This window comes from Pteropus vampyrus, unplaced genomic scaffold (genome assembly GCF_000151845.1).
Source record: "Pteropus vampyrus isolate Shadow unplaced genomic scaffold, Pvam_2.0 Scaffold17, whole genome shotgun sequence".
Classification (NCBI taxonomy): Eukaryota; Metazoa; Chordata; class Mammalia; order Chiroptera; family Pteropodidae; genus Pteropus; species Pteropus vampyrus.
Genome location: NW_011888798.1, coordinates 972,123 through 996,562, shown reverse-complemented (window position 1 = coordinate 996,562; position 24,440 = coordinate 972,123). Strand labels below are relative to the sequence as shown.

General features: G+C 34.0%; 1 pseudogene; it reads left to right on the top strand.

Moving 5' to 3' along the window:
• LOC111736062 overlaps positions 1 to 11,341 on the top strand; it is a 28,831-nt pseudogene extending 17,490 nt beyond the window's left edge.
• The last annotated feature ends 13,099 nt before the right edge of the window (positions 11,342 to 24,440 follow it).

Below are 24,440 nucleotides of genomic sequence, written 5' to 3'. Positions count from 1 at the left end.
TGTAACATTTCAGTTACTATCCCTGCAACTCTGTGAAGAGGGTTGGAGTTGAAGAGACAATGACTCAGAATTCATTCAACTAGTGAGTTATAAGCAGGTATGTAGAATCTGTAGCTCAAGGTCCTTTGACATCATCAGGTGCTTCTTCTAACTGAAGACAGATCCCTGGGTTGAGGATACCAATTTCGCTAGGGATTGGGGACAGAGAGACTTGTACTTTCTCAGAACAGCCCCAGCAGCTTTGATTATTCCATTGAAAATCGAATACAAATTGGGTATACAGTTATTATTCTGCGTGCCTTAAATCTATCAAAGCGTGGAACCTTGAGAGAAAGGTGTCTACTGCAATTCATGAAAGAATTGAGTGGAAAGAATTACCCCAAGTTTAGCTTTTATTTGCAGAATCTGAGCACAGATTAAGTGTGCTCACTTTCCTATGGCCCATGTTTGAAGTCATCACTGGAGATGCTGCTGCTGTAATATGTAAAGAGATTCAATGACTCTGAGTCATCGAAGCTGCTTCTTACAGGGATCTGGGCTTAAAAAAAAAAAAGGGACATATCTTCTTGATCTGTCCTTCTAACATGAGGTATGTTTGTGGTTAACAAGTTTTGCTAAAACTTCTTTCTGACCAGGTCACTTCCCTGCTCACCAACTTTCCAAAAACAAGGAATAAATTTAAGATGCTTAGTACCTTCAGGCAAGCATCTCCTTGGCATATTTCACAACTTTTCTTGCTTCTAAAAGGGGAGAAGGAAGTTGCCTGAAAGTTAAGATTTTGAAGTGTAATGGCAGAGGTTGTTTGTTACCTAAAAGCTAAAAGTAGCCAGCAGTTGTCAGTCATTTTTTTTTTTTAAGAAACCTGTCTGAATAGGCCATTCTTTTAGGCAGATGATGCAAAATAATCTCATCTTCACATATATCGGCATGATAATAACAGAGGCTAGGCAGAATTACTTCTCTGCGGGTTATATTCCTTTCTGGAGTATATTTTTTCTCTACATTTAAGCAGTCTTTTCTATAAATCAACGAGATAGTGAAGATGTATTTGTGTGTGGATTTGTATCTGCGAGTCCATGTGTCAGTGTGTGTGTCTGTGTGTTTGTGGTTCTGTGTCTATGTTCTTGTTAACCAGATCCTGCAGGTGTCGAGAACCTAAAGACAGAGTACAGCAGAAAGGGTATGAGAAAAGAGCCTCAATTCAGGATGGAGGTGGGACTTAGAAAAGGGTTTGGTTGGTTGGAGTCAAGAGCTTGTTCTAGCCTGGAGTGAGGAGGTCTCATGGGTGGTGTAATATAAGATGAACAAATCTAAAATGTCTTATTTTTAGGAGGAGAGCCAGTTTCAGGTTTTGTGATTCCTGAAACTTATACAATTTGGAGGGCCCTCTTTTAGAGAAAAAAAAATTAGAAAACTATAAACATGAAATTAGGTACAGAGTCTTGGAAGAGAACTTAAAATCTTAGGTTTCTGTAGCTTTATAGTGAATCTGCTTCTGGTTTGACACTTACATTGTAACCTAATTTTCCTCTTGGGACCAAATGTTCTCATGAGTAGATGAAAAGTGTCCCATAGGGCCTGTCAGACCTCCTGGGAAGAGGTAAAACTGAAGTTGTGCCCTAGATTGTTTGAGGGAGGAAATTTGTTTTTTCTCAGGTCTCTGGAGGCTGGACCAGAGACCAAGGTTTAAATACACTAGAACTCTCTGGTCATGAAGATGGGCTGAGTTTTGCCACCTGGAGAAAGACTGGGATCTAAGCAGGTTAGTGCCAGGTAAGGACCCCTGAGTACCGATCCATCCTGCAACTCTAGTATGGCTACCAGAGGAAGTAGTGGTGACTCAGTGCTAATCTCTACTGTCATCTCTGAATCTGGAGAAAAGTTGGCATGAATGGCAGATTAATTCTGCTCCTCTATGAAGAATCCAGGGGAGAGCCTTCTCTGTACTTAGGGTATGTGGTAAAGGGAGCACAGTACATTCCCTAGGTGTGAGTGGGACAGTAGCATCCTCATTGGCCCATGGGCAGCAGATGCAGGAACAGGATACTTCGGCCAAAGTACATGAGGGACTTAATCCTGAGTGGAAAGGAGATGGCATCTTGTAGAAAATAACTGGTGAGCATTTTGAGAGAGAAATAAGTTTCTGTTTGGACATACTTAGTCTCAAAGTCACTCTAATACATGTCCTTATCAAAGGCATCACAACTTTTAGGACCAGGTGGGTGTAACCTGATATACATACAGTCAAAACAAATGAACGCTAAATATACATCCTCACATTTCTCGTCACTGAGCTTTTGTTCCCAAGTTCCTTTCTTCTTCCTCACTATCTGCTCTTCCTCATCTATCTGCCTTTGATAACATTTGATAAAAATGATCTGTTCTATGAGGTCCAGCTCAACTGACCATAAAATCTGTAAACCTTCCTTGATTCCCCCAATCACAAATAGTCTTTCTTCTTGAAACACTTTGTCTTAATGTCTCTTTATGTCTCTTTACACTGTCACCTAGAAGTATGGTTACTTTTGTGCATATCTGGACTAGCCTCTTTTGTCTATAAGGATTGGAAAGTCACTCAGGTTATCTTAAATCTTTTGAGTTTATGTTTGCTTATTAGTATTTGTATAACAGTGAAACTGCATACCAAAATCCAGGGGAAACAAGGAATAGACCTAGAACTGAGCTTCCCAGATGGAGACAAAGTTGGAAACTGAAGGAACTTAGGCAGCTGTAGGTATGGCAGTCATCTTCACTGACTGGCTGAGCCTAGCATCACATAAACTCTGCAGAAAGGAGTCATGACACAACTCATTCATCTTTATATGGGAACAAGCTAGTACTGCAAACACAGTGAGGAGAGGGCAGGTATTAACTATATGGTACACAAATAGGATGAAGGTTGCCTGGATTGTTTCTTGGAGGAGGATGTCATTCTAATAGCATACTGAATAAACTTGGTTACCCATATATTAATAATTACACTTTTCTCATCAGCATCTCTTCTCCTCAGAGACGAAATCCTTTCATTGAAAACGTCATTATGTACTATGACAAGGCTTAGTTTCCAGACTCTCATACTCTAATCTCCATCTTACTCTTTATGTGTCCGTCTCTCAGAGCAAGATCCTTGGCACATAGTAGGTTCTTAATAAGTATTGAATTATAAGTGGCTAGAAACCAGCTGTGACATCCTTCTGCATACACATTATATATATAAATTACCAGGGTTTGGGGACTTTTTTCCCTTTAGTTTGTATTTTCACTAAGAGAAGGAGAGGAGTCATTATTCTTTGATGCATGATGCTGCTCATTTCTTATATAGGTAAATTGCCCATCCAGAAAAAACAGTACATAATTGTACTGGAAATATGATTCTGTGGTTTATGAGAGCTATTTTATTATCTGACTAAATTAATTTATGTAGAAGAAATTAAAAGATAAAAAATATATCTTCAAATATTAAATAAATGCCTTAAATTGAATCAAATTCTTGGAGAAGACATGAAAGCTCAGCATCTGGGTTCAGGATGGGGATGAGGAAAGGCTGGTTTGCTGAAGAAAAACAGGGAGTATGTAGTATGTTGTGAAGAATAATCCTGAATTGGCATGAGCCAGAAAGGTAGGATTTATTTGCTTCTTTGAACATTAGTTCATATCCTTCACGTTCATTATCCTGTAGACCATTAAGCTATTTTATGGGCAAAGGAGAAGTTCAAGTGCAGCACAAGTTGCCAAAAGGATTATGAAGTTCATTTTGATTGATCAATAATTAACTGTACCTTGTGAAATTACAGGCTTGACTAACTGTGGAACGTATTGTAGTGAACAGCCCAAGCTGCCAGAAAGAACAGAGAACAGAGAAGACAGAAGAAAAGCAATGGAAACCGAAACATCTGTCCCTTTTATGCTGCAAGAGCTGGTAACCAAGATCTTGCCGTGTCTTTCTCTATCTAAAGTACAAATAGCATAAAGCAGGGATTGGATTGATATGAGACACTACAGAAGACTTTTGCTCATAATTATTTCTAGCACTTTTTTGAAGCTCAGGGATAAAACATTTCCAATTATTCATCAAGCTGTTGGAACTCATAGGCCTCTATAATAGGGATTTAGCAGAATAACAAATAGCACACAAGGATACAGATGAAAGGAAGAAATGTGAAGCCATTATTACCATAAAAAAGCAAATGACTATTTGATGGAATTAGAACAATACAGGGAGTCAGAGACAGATGAAACAAATAATGCTAATTGATAAATACATGGCTGTTTAGCATTAATTTGAATTATATCATGGCTGTGAAATGAATAATACCTTTCATTTACCTTTTGAAAGATTACTGTTCTGGACTTCATATTGTCTCAGTAGTTCTTGGAAAAGCTGACCACTTTCTTTAGATCACTGATAGTTTCAATTTTTAAAACATTCTAAAATTTTTTTTTAAAGTAATAAAGGGAAATTCCTTTTACTAATATCTGACAGCCCTTGTCTATCCCGAATTATGACTATTTGTATTTCTCATTTACAGCTTGAGTGTACCTACTTCTCACTAGGTTTTGAGCATTGTTCAGCACAGACAAATGTTAAAATATAAAACGAATCTTGAACGAAGCTTAGAACTGACTGTACCATTTGCAGTTCTGTAATTCCTTTACATACATTTCCTCCTTTGTCAATGCAGAGAAAAGTTAAATTATCAATAGATAACAGTAATTTTAGCACAAATATGTTTTAAAAATTGCCTTTGGTAAATTTTTAGATTCTGAGTGGTCTCAAAGTGGAAGGAAAGGATGATGAAATCACTCTCTAATGACATGTAGCTGAACCTTCCTTTCAACAGTACATTTCAGACCAGGTACTAAATTGCCTTTCCAAAAATATTGTTTTTAATGTTTTAGTTACCTCTGATTAGATGATGGATTTGTATTTATTTTCTAATAACAAAATATTTGAAAAAAATATATACCCCCAAAATCCAAATTTAATGGCAAGATGGTTTCTCTAAGAATTTTATTGTCCCAAATTGCAAAAACTCACCCACTGGTTGTTCTACACAGGGATGAGGTGAAGATTCAGTGGCCCATTTCATCATGAACTCTGCTTACCCCAGGGTGAACTTCGGAGAGCAGAGAGCTATTCAAAGACTAGGCAGATAAGGTCTTTGAGGTTTTGTATAGTTTGTTTTTATTTTTGTTTTCTAAACTCCGTGTTATATATAACTCAGTTTTTTAGTTTGAGACAGAAATAGTATTTGCTGGAGTAGTCAAGCATATAAGACTCATGATGGCACACAGCATAATAAAATAAATCAGTTTTGCTACCTAGTAATGTGCTTTAAAGACTTAGAAAGTTAATTTGCAGTTTAGGAAGGAGAAAGTTTATAAATTAAAATATATCTATCACCGATATGATATTAATAAATATTAACTCTACAAATCTTCATAATTGTAGTTCTAAAGGCAAGAACTCTTTCTGGTCAGTCTGTGGAAGGAAAAAAAGTAAAAAGGGTGAGATAGTATAGGACCCTGGAAAAACTAAGACTTTTAGAATACCAGATAGGTCAAGAAATACATATCTATGAAATAAGATTTCAACTTTTTTTTTGAAGAGAGAAAGCAGTACACATTGGGAGGGGACAGGTGGAGGATAAAAAGGTATCTAGTCATTCTATGACTAGAATTTGAAGTTACCCCTGTGACTGCAAATAATTTTTAAAAATGAACATTTCCCTGTTTTCCTGTTACACTAGATCTGTAGCATGTTACTTTAAAAATGAAATAAAGCTTGTGTTCATAGTGACAGCCAATAACACTACAGAATAATAATCAATTGCTATTTGTAGCAGCAGGACTAGCAGTGGGGGCAGATCAGTGCAAATTACTGTCACTGTGTGCTGTCATGTATGTAGCCAGCTTGTAGAACCCAAGACAAATGATGCCCTATTCAATGGCACGAGACAGTACTTAGTCATACCTGCACAACAGCAAAAGAATGCTGGCTGGCATCAAATATAACAGGAAAGTGGATATAAATCTAGAATACTGATGGGTAAGAAAAATAAATTAATCCAGCTAAGAGTGCTGCTCCCAAGATTCAAAGTTAAATGCTTGTACTTTTTTTCTATGAGCTGGAAATTGGTGAATTATAACTGTCTAGGGATCTACAAAAAGGTTTGATTTTTTTTAGTGAACACCAGAGAAGTCTGTGCTGTACTTTATTCGAACATTGCAGAGAGATGACTCTAAAACCAGATATTGAGTATGAATCACTCATTATGGCCGACTTGAATGACAAATTCAAATGATCATTTATTTCACATACAAACAAGAAACAACCAAGAGGGAGAACACCATGTTTGTCAATACCATAGATCATTGCACTAATTTTTAAAAATATTTTTAATGGTATATTTAATTCAGAGAAAGAAAGGAAGTCTCTGGTCTATCTTTGGGAAATTCTTAAATCTTTTAGCAAATCGAGCAAGTAATTTTGATGCTAGAACTACAGACTTTCCACCTTAGTCTCTGATAAATCAGGCCATTGGTTTTTCTCTTGAGAGATAGGTAATATAGATAGTAATTGGAGAGAGAGGAGCAAGTACATTCAAATCCATAAAAGAAACCAGGTTGAGCAAATGACAATATCCTGATCCTTCCATTTCTAACACTCCACAATTATTAATTAAGCTGGCAGAGAGGTATATTACTCATTCAGGAGAAAAATGTTTCAAATATTACCTTGAGTAGGATCAGACACAACTGCATAATTTACTGCACGATAGTTAAATTAATCTGTGGTATCCTTGTCCAAAAATAATTAAGAATTTCAAGACCACAACAGCAAACCGTTAAAACAAGTGTGAGGTTCTCTAAATGGATGATCTCTTATGACTACTAAGATTATACACCCATGAAGTCAGCCATCAATGTGATAGTTCATCTTCCTATGCTTCAGCCTTGCCACACACTAGCCTGGTTTGGTTTATGTTACTTAATCAACCCTCAACGAATTGATTTTTAAAACAAGTATTGCAGACTGATAGCCTGAAGGCTGAAGTTTGCGTGGAGTCATATTTTGTTCACCTGAGAGGTGAATGATATGGGTCAATACTGAATGACAGCTGATCCCTCTGGATGGGACTTCCTCAGTCAGTCCCTGTTATTTCTTATGCTTTTACAATGAGCCATTTTTACCTCTTATTTTACCTGCCTCATCTCTGTTAACATCAATAAAAAGGTAATAAAGATCTCTAGCCAGCATTTCCTGCTCTTAATTGCTGTGCAGATATAGTATTAAAAGCACCATGCTGATAAAGCTATGTGGATTGTGGATCTTAAGAAAATATTAGTTCAGGCACAAATAAGTTGAGAGTGTTGATGAAATCCATATTCTGTAAACTATGCTTCCAAGAACAATTTGCATTAATTCAGTACCTGTTTTAAGAAAAACCTGTTAGGAAGAAATGCCACTCTCTACTCTGTTTACTTCACTGATCTAAATGGAAAAACCTCAAAAATTCACTTATCAGTATGCTGAGCTACTTACAATTCTGAAATCACATTAAAAGCAAATAACAAACACCAAATGGGAGGAGGTGAGGGTGGGAAGAAACACTTAAGTACAATTAGAGGAAATTGAAATGACCCTCAGAAGCAAACTGTGACGAATTGAAAATAGTAACTCTTTTCACAAGTAAAATGACTTTATCAAATAGAAATGTGACAATTCACTTGATTGTTAAACATGCCAGTGGTTCAATATAGTGATTTTCTTATTGATAGTCCGTGTTATTTAATGGCTTAAAAATATAACTGCCTTATAACTCCATCATGGACAGAATCCAACTACAAAACCAATGTGCAATTTTATTGGTTTCAACTTGCTAGATTATTTTAAAGGTAGAAAGTCTATGCCAACTTAATTGTAATTAGTTAGACTTCACTTCTGGGCTAAACTCACACGTAGGAAGATGAACAAATCCTAGAACATTTTTTGTAAGTCACCATATTTGACTACTTCTTCAACTTTCCAACTAATGAAATGTAGAACTTAATATAAATGTTTGGTCTCTGCTGTATTTTACTGGTAAAAGCTGTTTGCCTTCTTTGAAGCATTTGGAAAAAAGAATGCACATAGCAATAACCCTTGAGTCAAACTTATGCCACAGTCAGCCACCTTTTCTGAAATGTCAGGTCTATATAACTTCATATTATAGGTTTTTGTTTTTGTTTTTTTATCAATTCTGCCTCTATAACCCAAACTGTCATTTCATTCAAAGAAATATTTGCCACCTAAACCAGCATGGATTAGAACTATCTTTAGGAGATTACCTTTAGAGTATTATTGGTGTTTACCTGGCAGAGAACAGATAAAGCTACTGCTACCATTAATCTAATTTTCCTGAAGCCATTATTATAAACATCTCTTTTTAATGATAAAAGCTATGTAAGGACTTTAGCTCTTTCTGTTTAAAATATTCACTACACAGCTGAAACATTAAACTAGGTCTGTTAGATGTGATTTTTTTTTTTTTTTTAAGTTAAGGAGGAGCATGTTTCCCAGAGAGAAATCTATCTCATGAGAGTGTAATTCACTTGGCCCAGGGAAACTATAAATCTAGCACCACTAGCCCATATTTCTGGATTATTTTCTCTTCATGAAGTAATCAAGGTATTATCTACTCTCCTTTCTTGATTGTCGTTTTTCTACATTGATATTCTTTTACAACTGGTGAATTTTATGTCATGTTTTCTATAATATCTACCCATCTCTTGAGTAAGAAATATGGCTTATGGAAACATGAATAACTTGGGCTCAACAACAATGGATTGGCACCAAACAGAAACATGCTTTGCACACATTCTATCTTTATGTAGAACCATCTGGAACAAAATGGGTCATGGATGATGATGCTGACTGTGCAACTCTGTGGTTGACTAACCTGCACAAATACATGTGTCTGATAAGTGTCAGGGCAAAGATTTACACCTATTTTCAAAGGCACCAGCTCTTTCCATTGTGCCATGCTGTCTTTCTTCAGGCTCTGTGGGTAACAAGCTTCTGTGACTTAAAAGCCTTACTAATAAATGACCCAGATGATTTCTTTGAGGATTTTTGTTTAGCTTGTGTTGGAGGCAAAGTTTATAGAACCGGGAATTCAAAATAAAAATGACTGCCCTTTTCTCTCATTACTCTAAAACAAAATTAAAACTGGAATCTTTTTTGAATTTAGATTCTCAAGAAGGAAGCAAATACCATATAAACAAGTTGATAGCAGGGATTATTTTGAAGTATTTTTTTTCATGGTATCAAAGACTCTATTTAGATTGCATGTAATTGCTTAAAATTGAAATTTAGTAGAATCTTCTGAATCATAAGATAAATATCAACCTTTATTTTTTATATTTTTAGCGTTAAAAGTATTTTAGTATTAAATTTAAATCTTTAAAAAACAGTTATTTATTCAACAAACATGTGCGAAGGGATAGTATACATACAACAATGAATGTATAAAGGGATAGTGTACATATGATGACAGATGTCCTCTCCTCAATTTGCTTTTAATGATTAATAAAGTACCTATGTAATTTTTCTTAGTTAACTAAGATACTAATTATGCAGTTCTCTTCCTAAAACCATGGTTACATGGTAGTATAGAGCATTAAATATAACACACGGGGAGGAAAAAAAGACTCACATTCAAGTATATTAAATAATAGGTAAAAATATCAATCTCACAATTATTTCATATATTAGTTTCTTTGTGTGTGTGTACTTTAAAAAAGTAAAATGCAAACTCAGTGTTATAACAACTTTGTCAGTTAACTAATTTTACAATCTGTAATTTCATCACAAATTTTCCAAGTACTATAAACACTATTTTTGATGCCCTTTCTACATTTTCTGCAAACTCCCATGATAAATAAATAGCAGTGTATTCAACTCCATCATTCATTGGTAATCCTGTTCCTTATAAATAGACAGAAAAGGAATCCTAACAAAACTCATTTATTTTATGTAGCATGTACATGATAAAGTACATATTGAAATTTACATTAAACTAAAAACTCACATTGAATGTTTGCTTGCAATGCTGACAGTATGCTCACAACTCTTGGTTCCAAAAAACATTGTGAAGAATATTAATGATCTGAATTGTAAGAAATGCAATAGCATTAAATAAAGGTAGTGAAAACTCTCTGGTTCTAATTTGTAACCCCTCTCTTTTTTATTTCCTTTACCATTTCCTTTTCTTACATTGGATTTTATCATATGGATACGTATAGCCTTATGGGGAAATGTGAGAGTGATTAAATAGAAGAACATAAAACAAAGTGAATGGATCTGAAAGTCAATACTTAACTAAATAAAATGTGCTTAACTTGCATTTTTACTAAGAAAAAATAAAACTAAGTGGAAACTATTTTATTAATAGTATACTATTTAAAAGCCTAAATATTAAAAATTGATAAAAAAGATTGTCAAAAATTGTACTGCACTATCTTGTCTTACTAGATGGTGGTAAGAAATAACTGAAAAACCAGAGAGCAAGAAGGTAAAACCTCAAGCAAAGAAAGGCTGATGCCAGTGACAAGATTCAGAATAACCTTAGGGCTCAAATGCCCAAGAAAGGAAAGCCTACCACATCTGAAATCCTATTAGAGGAATTGGCAAGTATTCCAGATCTATGGAAAGCCATGTGCAAGAGGAGAGATTTAGCAGTTAAAACCAGGATTGTAAAGAAAAAGGAGATGGTTTTGCTACTGTCACAAGCCAGTTACTGATGACAAGAGTAGTGGTACCCAAGCGTTTAAATTTGTCAATATGCCTAGTTATTATCCTACTGAAGATGTATCTCAAAAGTCATTGAGCCACTGCAAAAAACTCCTTTGTCAGTATGTGAGAAAACTAAGAGTGTTACTTCCAGGACCATTCTGTTCATCCCCACTGGTCACCATAGAGGTGAATGTGATTTTCTTGAAGTAGCTGAAGAAGATGTTACTTGCGATTGGACCTCTGGTCTTCCATTTAGTTTCTCTTTGTTGAACACAAAATAAATTTGTCATTGCCGTCTTCAACAAAATTGATGTGAAAATCCCCAAACATCTTATTCATGCCTACTTTAAGAAGAAGCTGCAAAAACCCAGCCATCAAGAAGATAAAAGCTTTGACACAGAGAAAGTGAAATACCAGATTACACAGCAGTGCATGATCCATCAGAAAGAGCTGGACTCTCAACTTACACCCAAAATTAAAGCTGGTCCTTATCTCTATGGCTGTGTTTCATGTTCTCTCTCACAAATGGAGATCATCTCCCGAATCAGTGCTCTTATTTTCTAACAAATAACTCTAAAATGACTAAAAGTTTAAAAATATCGTATTGCTTTAAAAGCCATTCATATCAGCATATGTTTTCAATTTAATTCTTTCATCTCGAGATTTTGGTACAGAGAGCAAGTTTACATTTGTCCTAAATAAAATTTTCACAATAGCCAAGTTTTAAAAATATTTCTTTTAAAGTTAAATAACATTTTTTTTGTCATCGACAAGTTTGATCCCATATGCAAATTGTAACAGGTAATGAAGGATTGTTCCTTGTAAAATAACTATTAAATACAAATTACAGTATTATTTTCCCCAGAGATAAAAAAGTGAGTTTTTTAAAAATACAATACTACCTAAAGTCATGATACTATTGACATATGGAGTTTTCAACAAACCTGAATTTTATCTTTTACTTATCATATACAAGATAATATGAATGTAATAGTTAACAATTTTAAAAGATATTAATTCCATTTATAGAAATAAGAATTGATACTAATAGAGTATATATTCCATATATAAGGAGATTTATATTATTTTATTTAATAAATAAATTATTAAATTTTAAAATTTAATTATTAAATTTTTCTTGGTTTGGAGAAAAATCTTGATTCTACAGAACATATATATATATAAAATGCTTGAAAATAAGAGTAATGCCTGGCTAATGGAGGACTCAGAGGGAGAAAGGACTGCCTGATATTTAGGAAATTATTGAAACTACCACTAGAAAAGTAATTATTAGTATTTCAGTTAAAAAAAATTAACAACCCTGTATAAAACTTACAGGAAAATTGACAACCAACTATCCAACCACTAGAGAAGTGATTCATTTCTCAAAGATGTTCATTGAGATATTTTGAAGCACTTAGGATTCATCAAAATGTAGCATTTGTAATATGGGAAAATAGCCTTCAATAATAACCCTTCCCTTTAAAATGGTGGCAATTGCCAAGGGCTTAATATAATTTGGCAAAAAGTGCCTTGTGTACTTCAATCAAGAGCTGATTTAATCTTATTACAAAAACTATAATGGTTTTATTGAGCTCCTATCTAGTCTGTATTGGTCTAGTCATGTTGATGGGAAATTACTTCCCCTTTTTGTTCTTTTAACTTAAGATGTTTTGGAAAAGGAAATTAAACTTAAAGTTATCAAGATAATGTTAGAGTTGATTCCAACAACAAGAAAACTTTGAAGTTAAAATAGATTAGTTGGGGAATTTCAATGAGGCCTCCATAGAGTGCTTAGATGTTTCATGCCAGTTATAATGGGGGCAACCTTTTCCCAAAGATAGGAAAATAGTATTTGTTTCATATTATCTTTGACATCACCAGCAAGCTCTCCTTCTGTACACAATAGCGTAATTCATATACTCCACTCTTTTGCATAGGGTGGTCATACATACTTATTTGTGAGGTCGACAATCTAAAAATCAGTAACTTTGCTAAAATGAAAAAAATGCATTAGTTAAAAGTTATGTATGATGCATACATAGTTGAAAACTTTTGGAGATGCAGTGAAAAGTAAACTGTAGAAGTTGAATGTCAAGGGAGGGTGAGATTTGATATTTCCCTAAGAGGTTATTTCTTTCTTATCCCTTTGTGCAATAACAGGGACTTGAAGAATTACTGATTAATAGAAAAAATCCTGGTGAATTTAGATGCCTTTGCGCACAATTTTTCAGTCCCCAAGTTTCGCTCACTAAGCTTCCAACTTCAGTCACAAAACTGGCCTTGTCTCTGGAACAAATCTGGCTCATAGATGTAAAAATACGGTGTGTCAACATCAAATAGATCTTATTTTTGTTCAGAACATTTAAATTACATAACTAGGCTATGACATCTTTGAAATTACATCTATGTCTTTATAGTTCACTTTTTAGAAACTCAGCACTTGTCACATAAGAGTATCCTCTGCCATATTTCCTCTGTGACAGGAATCTTCCTCATTTAGTTGCAAGTCTTTTAGTGTTTAGAGAGATGTTTTGAATCTTACTTTCTGTGATTGGATTACTGTTACTCATTCTTGGATCTACTGATCCTGACAAGGTCCCTGCTTAGAATTTTGCCTATTTCTTGATTTTGCCTGATTCCTTTATCATTGAATCACCCAGACACAATTAACCACACAAAATGTATTTATTGACTGCTCAATAAGCTCCAAGAACTGTGCTAAATTTAGGGATACAGTAGTGAAAAAAAAAAATCCAAACAAAACAAAATAGAATGTTTTATTTGTATCTATGGGGTTTACAAACTAGTGAGGAATGCTGGCATTAAACGTGAGTCAGAATAGTGATGGATGTTGCAAAAAACCAGGACTAAGGGGTATGGAAATGTAGGTCCAGATATCTAGCCTGGTCTGGTTGGTCCAGGAATGACTTCTGGTGAAAGGATGTTTGAAAAGAGACCAGAAATAGAAATTAGCCAAGTGAACATGAGCAGAACATATAAGCAAAAAGGAACACATATATGAAGATCTAGCAGCATAAAAGAATAGTGGATTAGAGAAAATAAAAATTATGATGGCTGGACTATAAATGGGATTGTACCTGTCTGAATTTTTTCTTATTGCTTAGGACTTTCCATGATTATCTGCCCTTCCTTATTACCCGTCATATTCACTCCACTGTTTCCTATTACATGGTGTCTGATCTGAATATAGGTACTTTTGAAGATAATCAGTAGAGGAACAGAGACCAAAGGCAGAGGGTGTTCAGATCAGGATTAGAGCATGCTGTGGAATAGATTAGGTGTGCTGTAGAATACATCGTATGGAAGATTTGGCCATAGACACGAGGGATGGAATGGAGAATGATGAAGGATTAAGAGAACCTACCATTAGTGAAGTCAAGCCCTGTTCAGCTGAAGTAATTAGAGAAGTGAATAGACAAAAAACCTGTTGCCCGTCATATCTTCATTTGGAATAGAATGTTCACATTTTAGTTTAAGATTTGTTCCTAAATTTATTCTCGACATGTCAAGTAAAAAAAAAAAAAAAAGTTAAGAATGTCATTAAGATGTTGGGTTCAATCACATAACATTGGAAATTTTTGATTGTGATGTTTAGATTAATATTTATGTTATACACACTATAGGTGAAAACCATTTGACTCTTTTCACTAGTCTTCCTTGTTTAGAATCAGACACAAGTAAGTGAACACTGTCACTCTGTACTTATGCACTAAAGTTCTCCAAATCACTTAGAGAAGTAGGTGTGGGAGGCAAATGTGAAACTGCTGTTTTAAGTCCTCTCCAGGATTACCCAGGGTGGGACAGGATGCTTCCTGGAGAAGACAGGAGCTGCAAGCAATGGTGTGATTGCAATTGTTATTGTGGACAAAAAGAGTTGGTGCATGCTAGAAGAGGGGTAACCTCGAAGGGATGGCAAGGAGAGGTTTTCGGCAGCTTCTAAAATGTCCTTGCTGATCCCTGCCTTCTGCTCAGCATGCCCTTTTGTAATAAACCCCCTTTGAGTGTGGATATATCTAGTGACTCACTTCTAACACAAAAAGTGTAAAAATGTTGGGACGTTTCTTGTAAGACTAAACATGCAACTAGCCAGCAATTGTACCAATGGATATTTATTTCAGAGATGTCAGAATTTATGACCTGACTAAAACTTGTTCACAAATGTTTATAGCAGCTCTATTCATAATAGTAAAAAAGTGGTATCGGCCCAGATGTCCTTCAACAAGTAGATGATTAGACAAACAGTGTCACGTACCTACCATGGAATACAAGTCAGCAATAAAGAGGAACAAAATATTGATATACACAACTTGGATGAAATTTCAGAGAATGTTGAGTAAAAAAAAAAAAAAAAAATTTATCCCAAAAGGCTACATACTGTATAGTTTCATTTTATTTTCAAAAAGACAAAAGTGTAGAGCTAGAGAACATATTAGTGGGTGTCAGGGGTCAGAGGCAGAGCAGGAGGGAGACAAAGAATTGGATATGATTATAAAGGGACAACATGAGAGATAATTGTGTTGATGAAACTTCAGTATGTTGACTGTGGTGGTAGATACACAAAATTATATTCCCCTCCCTGTTTTCTCAAATGCTTTTTCTACCTTCGGGCCCTTTCCACCAAAATTTCTCTCTGTCTCTCTCTGTCTCTCTCTGTCTCTCTCTGTCTCTCTCTCCCCACCCCCACCCCCACCCTCTCTCTTTTGCCTTCTTTTTCCTGGATTTACCTTGATTTTTTTTTTTTTCTAATGATAATCAATTTAACTTCTCCAATTTTCTTTCAGCGCTCAGAACTGGGCACCACAGAGTATTACTAGAAGGCAGAAACTAGCAAGCTGTTGTGAAGATGTAATTATTTTGGTCTCCAGGACCACCTTTTAAAGTTGCACAGTTTCTGTGTACCAGAAAAATCTTTAAGCAGAGGGAGAAAATGAAGGGTGGAATCCAGACTACACAATGCTCCACCTGCCAGACCATGGGGCAGGGCAGCCCCTGACTCAAGAAAAGTAATGAATGTATTTGCTTTTAAAGGTGCCTTCTGAGGGCTGAGTTGTGCTTATAATGCAGTCTCTCTGCTGCCCAGAAGTGACCCTCTTTCTAAATAACACCAACGGCATTCTATTCTCTCTGAGGCTCTGCTTTGTCACTGTCAAGTTAGGATTATTATTTATAATATCCATAAAATATGCATTAACACAGAAAACCTTCAAACAAAAGGGAAGAGTTTGGAAATTAAGGTGTATAATTTTTAGTAATAGGAAGTGGAAGAGAACATTTGTACTCTGTTTGGTAAAAAATAACCATCATTTTTTTTTTTTTTTAGTTGGCAAATTTCCTTCATTTGTAATATTCTTGTATTCATCATCTACGAGTTTTGTAGCCTATTGAATGGCGGCCAACATGATTGGGCTTCAGTGAAAACATGAAATTAAGCCTTAATAAAAGATATTTTTAAAGCTAATTTGGCACCTCAGTTTTATCAAAGCCTCATGAGTTTAGAGTTCTCAGCTGAATAATGCATCCTCACAATTACTCAGTTGAACAAAATTCAAATGCAAGAGACAAAAACACACAGTCTAAGCATATATGTGGAATGCCATCTCTGAAAAGTGTTAACGAATTTGGAAAAAAGCTGATCTTTGAATTATCCAGAAACTGAATATCTCTCAGTCACTCATTTATTCATTCATTTATTCATTCACCACATGGCCTCTGACTATCTTAGGATATCTGGTGTTTTGAGGTTCTTGAGTCTGCATACTTTATGGAGGAATCTAGCGTCTTCTGCACTGGGCCTGCAGGGCAGATGACAGCCATTCTCTAGGAAGCAGGGCCTTATTTTTACAAAAGGTGCATCTTATGTTGCTCTGTAACATGGTTCTTTTGTGGAGTTGAAACTTTCCCTCTGTGGCCTCATCAGAAGGCACTGTAAAGGTTTCTAGGCAATGATTTAATTTGGTATGACTATGTAATGATTAAAGTGGCTTCATGTCAGCTTTCCTTGAGCTTAAAACGTGGCAGTTTTCCTTCTTCTAAATAGTCTCTGTGTAATCATTTAATTTCTTGAACTTCTAAATCTTGGGCAATTGCACTTTCATATCATCTCTGCTATGTTTTGATAAATGTGTCATAAAAACATCAGATATTTAAAAGATCATTTTAATCTCTGATGTATATTGTTTGACATATTTGACTTGTAAAATAGACAATGAGAAGAAGTATTTTACTATATTTAAGTAGAGCTTTTTATTAAATCTAAATATAAATGGGAAAAGGGGTACTCACTGAGAGTAAAATGTTTCTCAAACAGAAAATATAATAAAGCTCTTTCAAAATATGTGGTTTTATCCTTCTAAACTAAAGAAACATATTCTTTCTTATAAACTTCTAGCTTTCCAAAGTAAAATAATGTAGTAGACAAAAAAATAAATTTGTGCACATAGAGATTTCAAGATTATTATGGATATTTATTTGTAAATATATGCAAAGATTCTTTTTTTTCTATATTTTCTCCTTGTTGGCCAATCGCAAACTGATCACTTACAATTGTACTTGAGTGCTTAGTGACCAGAAAATTTACAAATGCTGCTGCCGCCAGAGAAACTGAAAGTGCACAAGCAGATTGAAGGAAATACTACAGGCAAAAATTAGCCATCATTAGTTACCCCTGCTAATATTGCAGAAAATTAGAATGTTTGCCTCACTGAGAATTGGAAAACATTTCTGAAATATATTTAGGACCAGTGAAAAGACTTTTATATATACATAAATATAATCATTTTATGATATTGTGGTATTATATTTTGCAACTATATTTTAAAATTAATTTGTACTCAATAGATCTAAGGCTTTTTTAATTTCATACTTTTATTTGCATTTTATGACCATATACTTAAAATTTTATCAAGGCACACGTTTTAGGACATGAATGGTATAATTTATTGCTAGTTCTGGTTCTGCTAGTTCTTTGCTGATACAATTGTCATATTGATTCTCTATGCTGTCACGAAATTTTGTCACAATTAAGATCTTTCTTTTGAACATATCCTTACTAAGTCATCAATAAACCTTTACAAAATCAGTGTTTTCTTGGTAGGTTGACTAAACTTAGAATTACAATTTAAGAATTTAAGATTCAGCAGAAAAATATATTTATTGAATACATACTATGTTCAACAGCATTATTTTATTTCTTATGAAGAACTCAGGAATAAATAATGAGAGAAGCATATATATCAATAATCAAAATACCAAGCAGAATGTTTTAAATATTTTAATGGAGGTAAATACATTATAATACATTCATAAATACATAATATATTAAATACATTAAGAAAACAATTATTTTACATTAATATATTTCCTTTGTCTTTGTAAATTTTATTTTTTTGCCGTGTAATGACCTACCTCTGCCTCTTACTCCACATTTGAGAATGAGAGAGAGAGAGAGAGAGAGAGAGAGAGAGAGAGAGAGAGGCAGTGAGTAAGTGAGGGAGAGCATCGTGAGGCAAAATAAATGTCTTAAAATATATATATATATATCTAATACATATACATACATGTATATGTATATATGTATATTTGTCATTGTGTTGCCTTGTTTTTTATTTTTTGTTTTTATTCTAAAATAAACTAAGCAAATAATTTAAATATGTTGTAAAAATAATGTAGAAGATAATGACAGTAGAATATAACATATTGATAAAATCAGAATAAAAATAACTCATAAAAATGAGACACTTTATTGATTTACAAGGAATAGGCTTTGGGGAAGACCACAGCTGATCCCTCCTATGTATTTTTTTTTCTCTTTTCATGCCACTAATGACTATACACTTTTCTTGATATTTTCAGTTTTTATGCTTACAGATGACCTTACTGTCAATATCTCTGTCAAGTACATTTCCTCAACACCTGTTATAAAATGCTACAGGCTTCCATGCACATGTGACACCATATTGGAATGATCCAGTTCATTTGATATAATGCAAATAGGTAGAGTACATGTTGCCTAACATATTTCAGCAACATTATATTTTGATCAAGGGAGACTTTAGGAAGATTTTGGATGGCATACCATATAAAGATTATTTCAGCATGCTTTCTATTGAAATCAATTGACCAAAAAGATACTATTGAAAAATATGCCTTTTTTGGTAAAAGATAATGCTCAGACTTATGATAAGATGTGTAATTAAATCTGCATTTTCATATAACCATCACATATATATCTATAAATATAAGTGAGTAGGCATATTATTTTTAAAGCATATAGATATTTATTTCACTCTAAATATTTTCTGAAGAGATTTAGATTCATAAGTTTCCTTAAAAAATAAAATGAGCAAAAGAAAGATATTCTGTTGGAAGTTTTAATCTTTGAAACATGTCCTATATACAGAGAAACCATGAAGCATTTTGCACCACTATTATGGAGCTGATAAACAGTTCTATTTCCATTGATTTCTCACACTGTTAGTGTGGAACAAAGTCAGCATAATATAAATTAGAAAGAAATTTTAAATTAAATTACTGCATTCATTAAATAAAAATATTTTATGTGCCTACTACGTGCAATGTCTTCATGTTTGGCCTTGTTGATTTATAACTAAGACCCAATTCCTATTTTCAAAGAAGTTTTATTACACACAAACAAACACAGAAACACACACACAGACATACACACCATCCAGCAAAGATTTTCTCCCAGTTTGGGTGTAAGGTGGCAACCTGAAGGGCACAGTTATTTGAGGAGGGAAAAGTTAAAAACAAAACAACACTGCAAAAGTCTTTTTTCCTTACCTTTTTTGGACTATAACTGCATATGCCTTTTTCTTAACAGCGAAGCAAGGCCAGAAGGCATTTATGATGCTCAGGTGTATAGGAATAGGTACAAAAGGCAGATAGCACATCAGGGGCGGGCACTGAGAACCAGAATGTCAGTTATAAGAATGTCTATTTCATTGTTAAGTAATACTTAGCACAGTATTACTTTTAGATAGACACCGATGCTAATGTTCACCATCCTTAATAAGTACTATATGACAACATGCTTCACCGTAAATGTTATATGTTTCTTGACTGTAAAGCCATAATAATTTTTTTTATTTCTGTATGAAACTATGATATATGTATTCCATTATGGTATAGTATTTGCTATGTAGGTAACTAGATTTATTTTATTTTATTCATCTTCCTGGAATAGCATGTCTTTTACTTTGTATTGCTAAAATGTAAGCCTCCATTTTGTAATATGTTATTTTAAATTGTTTATTGAAAAAAATTTATCTACTGCATAGAGTTTTATAAAGATTTTCACCTGCATAACTTATTGCTTAAATTGTAGGTTTCTGATGCCAAGAACTTATTATTTTTTATTTACAAAAGTCAACCCAAGGAGATGGTTAATACATTTTTCTTATTTAATTATTTTCTAATAAATACATCTTGCCATCAGGTAATTATCATGAAAAGAAAAAAGAAATAGCATCTAATGGAAATATACAGTTCCACTGTAATACGACATGCTCCCCAGGCATGGTTAGTCTTAGTTCTTTATTTAGCCTTTGAGACTTAACAAAAATGCAGGCATGACTATAATACACATCAAATAACAAACTGAGTAGGAAGGAACATAAATAATATTGGTTTCTTAAGCTGCTATCATTGTTTATACACAGGGCTTACACTTGATTAGATAGCACGGGATAATGCAAATGGCATAACAAATCTCTATTAATTGGGAAAGTTTTCTCAAAGGATGTAGATTTTAAATCCCCCTCTAAAGGAGTTGAGTAAGAATGTTGAAGAGGCTCTTCCAGGTATGGTAGTTTATTTCCATAAAGAAGAAAAAAAATAGGTATTTTAGGTATTTGGGAGAGTTTAAAGGGGGACCCTGGAGCCTATAAGCAAGGTGACTGTGTGTATGCTGTGACCGAGGTGGATTCAGTTAGGATTTGGGAAACTAGGTGGGTAAGTGCTATGATGATAGCTTTATTTAAGAGTCAATATGAGATGAAAAGTCAAGTGAGATGATGGAAAAATAGGCAAGAGATGGGGTAGCAATCATGGGGTCTTCCACTTTTTATACTGGAAGAATCTTATTGCTCCTTCTTACAGGTCAGACAAGTCATAATGTTTTTAATTTTTACTAAATCTTGTGTTTAAGGCAATTATTGAGGCTTTTTAAAAGATAAATAAATGTAGACTTATTTAAGTCAAAGATTCAGAAATATGTTATGGGGAATAGAACTGAATCCAGATTTTCTGATATTTGATCAAATGCTCTTTGGGAGAGAAAATAACAATGCTTGTTAATGAAGCAGCTGGGTAAGATGACTTTTCTAAGGTTGGCAATTCATTTGTTTTATAATGTGATTATCAGCCAGAGAATCCCTTGCTGTCTTTTAGTCTTCTTGATACTTCAAATTTTTCTATCAAGAAATCTGATTAGAAGAAAGGTAATATATCTTAATTATCCTCTGGAAGAAAAACTTGAGGCAATACTCAAATTTGTCATTTTATGAACTTGTTTTTGACTTGGTTTAAGGTCTATTGCAAATGTGCATCTTGTATGCATTTTTCACCAAGGAAAGCCTCCTCAACAGTACAATGACAATGCAACTATGTTAAGCATTGATGTCAATAGGAAGTGTGCTGAGTGAAGACAGTCAAATCAGACTCAAGCTCTTGAGAACAGAGACAATAGTTGGATATTTTGCTCATGAAAGACAGAAAAATATCAATGATTTCAGAGTCCTAAATATATCACTATTTCAAGTAAATTAATAAGGTATGCCTTGAGTTGTAGTTAAATATATGGTCACTTGAGACTGTCTATATGCAGCTCCATGGGGTGTAAAAGAGGAGAGACTGTCGTTAAACATATACTAACCAACAGTTCTTACTCAGAGCACTTTTGCTTTAATTTTTGTTCATGATTTTATCATCAGAAAAACTGATACTATGCTTTTAGACCCATTTATTCAAGAGAATGATTTTCTTACTGATTAGGAGGGTTGCATAGAGATTTGTTGTTGTCTATTCTGAGTGTGAGCTCTGCCAGCCTTGAAATATTTGGTGTAGCGAGAACAGTACATAGTTTATGAGCTCATTCTAATGGTATGCAGTTCCATTCCTCATTTTCCATTGATAGTTAAACCATTAAAGAAACAGTTCACAAGCACCAAATTAAAAGAAGCTGACTTGAATCTACACTGCATACAAACCATTTTGGTTTCCAACTACAATCCATTCAAATGGCTAAGAATCAAGTTTAATTTGATAATTGGTAGAGAAAGTGCATATTTAGGGCTATCTCCCATTACTTAGACCTTTAGTTCAGTAAATATCATCTGCACATTCTGGCAGACATTATCTGCAACGATGCCCAAATGAGAAAAATCCCCCTAGTCAGTCACACATTTACTAAATGATATTATGGCAATTGCAGGGTTCTTAGCATGAATTCACCTCAAGAAGCCCAAAATAAGGCTGACTTTTTGTGCTGAAAAATAAAAAAACGAACTGATTATTCAGTATGGAATGACCGAAAATATTGCAAAAGCATTTCTTGCAAATCTAGAATTTAATAGGGTATATTGTTCATTATAAAAGATCGTTGTTCCGACTAATTTTTCCAAAGTTGTGTAAGCTTGAAGATATTCATGTTCACAATCACAGCCCTTCTGTTGTCTACCATGAGATTAATTCTATGCTACTCTTCTGGAACTTTGTTTTTTATCGTGATGTAATTAGTTAATAATCTATATTTCAGTTCATTGGATCCCCAAACCCATGTTTTGCTGATTATAGAAGAAATATTTAGTAAAAATAGAAGATACATAAATAGAAACAAAGCTGAACAAAAGACAAAAAAGATAACATAAATGATAGAATTTTTTAAATTTGGAACATTTTTTAAAGATAGTTCTGTAATGACTCAGAGATGCTTGCATGTCCTTATGAGAAAGCAAAGCTGTTTATTTCATACCAAAGTATGAGCTATAGATGATTTTTCAAGTTATTTTTTTTTCTCCTAGACATTTAGCAAACCTGGTCACAATAAGCATTGGGGAAGAGTATTTTTCTTATTGGTGATTTAGATTAGATCCGAGGAAACAAAGGGTAATTTATAACTTTAATTTACTAAAAGCATGTGAATTGAATATGCCAGGATTCAATAATGATACTGTGATGCTTAACTCCAGCTGTATCTGTCTTTGTGAATGGTGATTAAAAAAGGCAAATTTGCTTACATCTTTCCTTGCTGACACTGAGGTCATTGCTTTATGGGTTTGCTTTCATTTGCTCATCCATAGTAATTTCTATTTTTGGCTACTCTTGCAAAAACTCAGATGCCGTGGATCAAAATATTCTTATCATGCAATTGTAGAACAAGGCAAAACTACTATACATGAAAAGAAGAAGAAGAAGAGGAATATGGTTGGTTTCATCATAAAACATAGCCAATAACATTATGATATTTAATACAGAAAAAACATTTTTCACACTGTTCTTTGTTGTGACATAGAAATGCCTTCATAATGGTCATTTCTTGACACGAGATCTTTATAAAAGAAATAATTTATTGCCTTACCTGTAACTGAAATAATGACTAAATCATTAAAAAAAAGTCTAGTAGCTCCTTCAGAGTAAATCTTCCACAACTTGCTGTAGTGCTAATCGTAAGCATGTTGTACAGTAAGTTAGCCCGAAGCAAAGTTAAGCAAGCAGATTAGGACTGTAATATAGTATCAAGACTCATAAATCAAGTGTGCTTGCAGATTTCCTTTCACTTACTGCTCCTTCTTACAGTTCAGACAAGTCATAATTACACATCAGTAGGCATTGTGAACAGAGGAATGAGCTACAACATAACGCACAATAAACCCTGTCATATAAAAGCAAACTGGATAAAATAACAGAAGCAATACTCCATTTTACAACATCACACTAAAGAATTACACCATGCCATTGCGTATTATTCTGATCAATCATGAATCCATCCACAATTGACAGCTCAGTGGGCAAAAATTTACCACTGAAGAATAGTTTCCAGTTTTATTATTTTCTTGTTTGATTATATACATTAAGCACAAGACGGTGCATGATTCTGAAAAGCCACAGGTACATAATATAACATTGCCCTGCACACATCGCAATTAAATAAATTCTGCTAATGCTCTTTTAAAGCTTTCTTTTATTAGACATGCTTAAAATAATTCATACTGGATGAATTGTAAGTGGTTCTTTATTCATGTTTTATTAGTATTATAATTTTGAGTAATTATTCAGGTATTCTTGTTACCTTAGACCAAAGAGATGTTGACTCTGAAGTCTTTCCCGTTATTTTCAGGCTTAGATGATATTACCACTAAGCTCAGAGGACTCTCCTTTATCACCGGGTTTGAGCCGAACATTGAAAATGGGATTTAATGAAACATGAGCAAATATTGGTTGTTTCAATTCTAATAAAACATTTAAAAGAACTAATAAATGTAAGGTAATTGTTGAATGCTAATCTGAAATTGCTACCACCAGTTTTATTTTATAGTTGGAACTCGGCAGGTGTTAGGGGGATATATTTTTCACATTATTCATCAAATATAATTTTGAGAGGCACCAAGGTGTTTTTACCTAC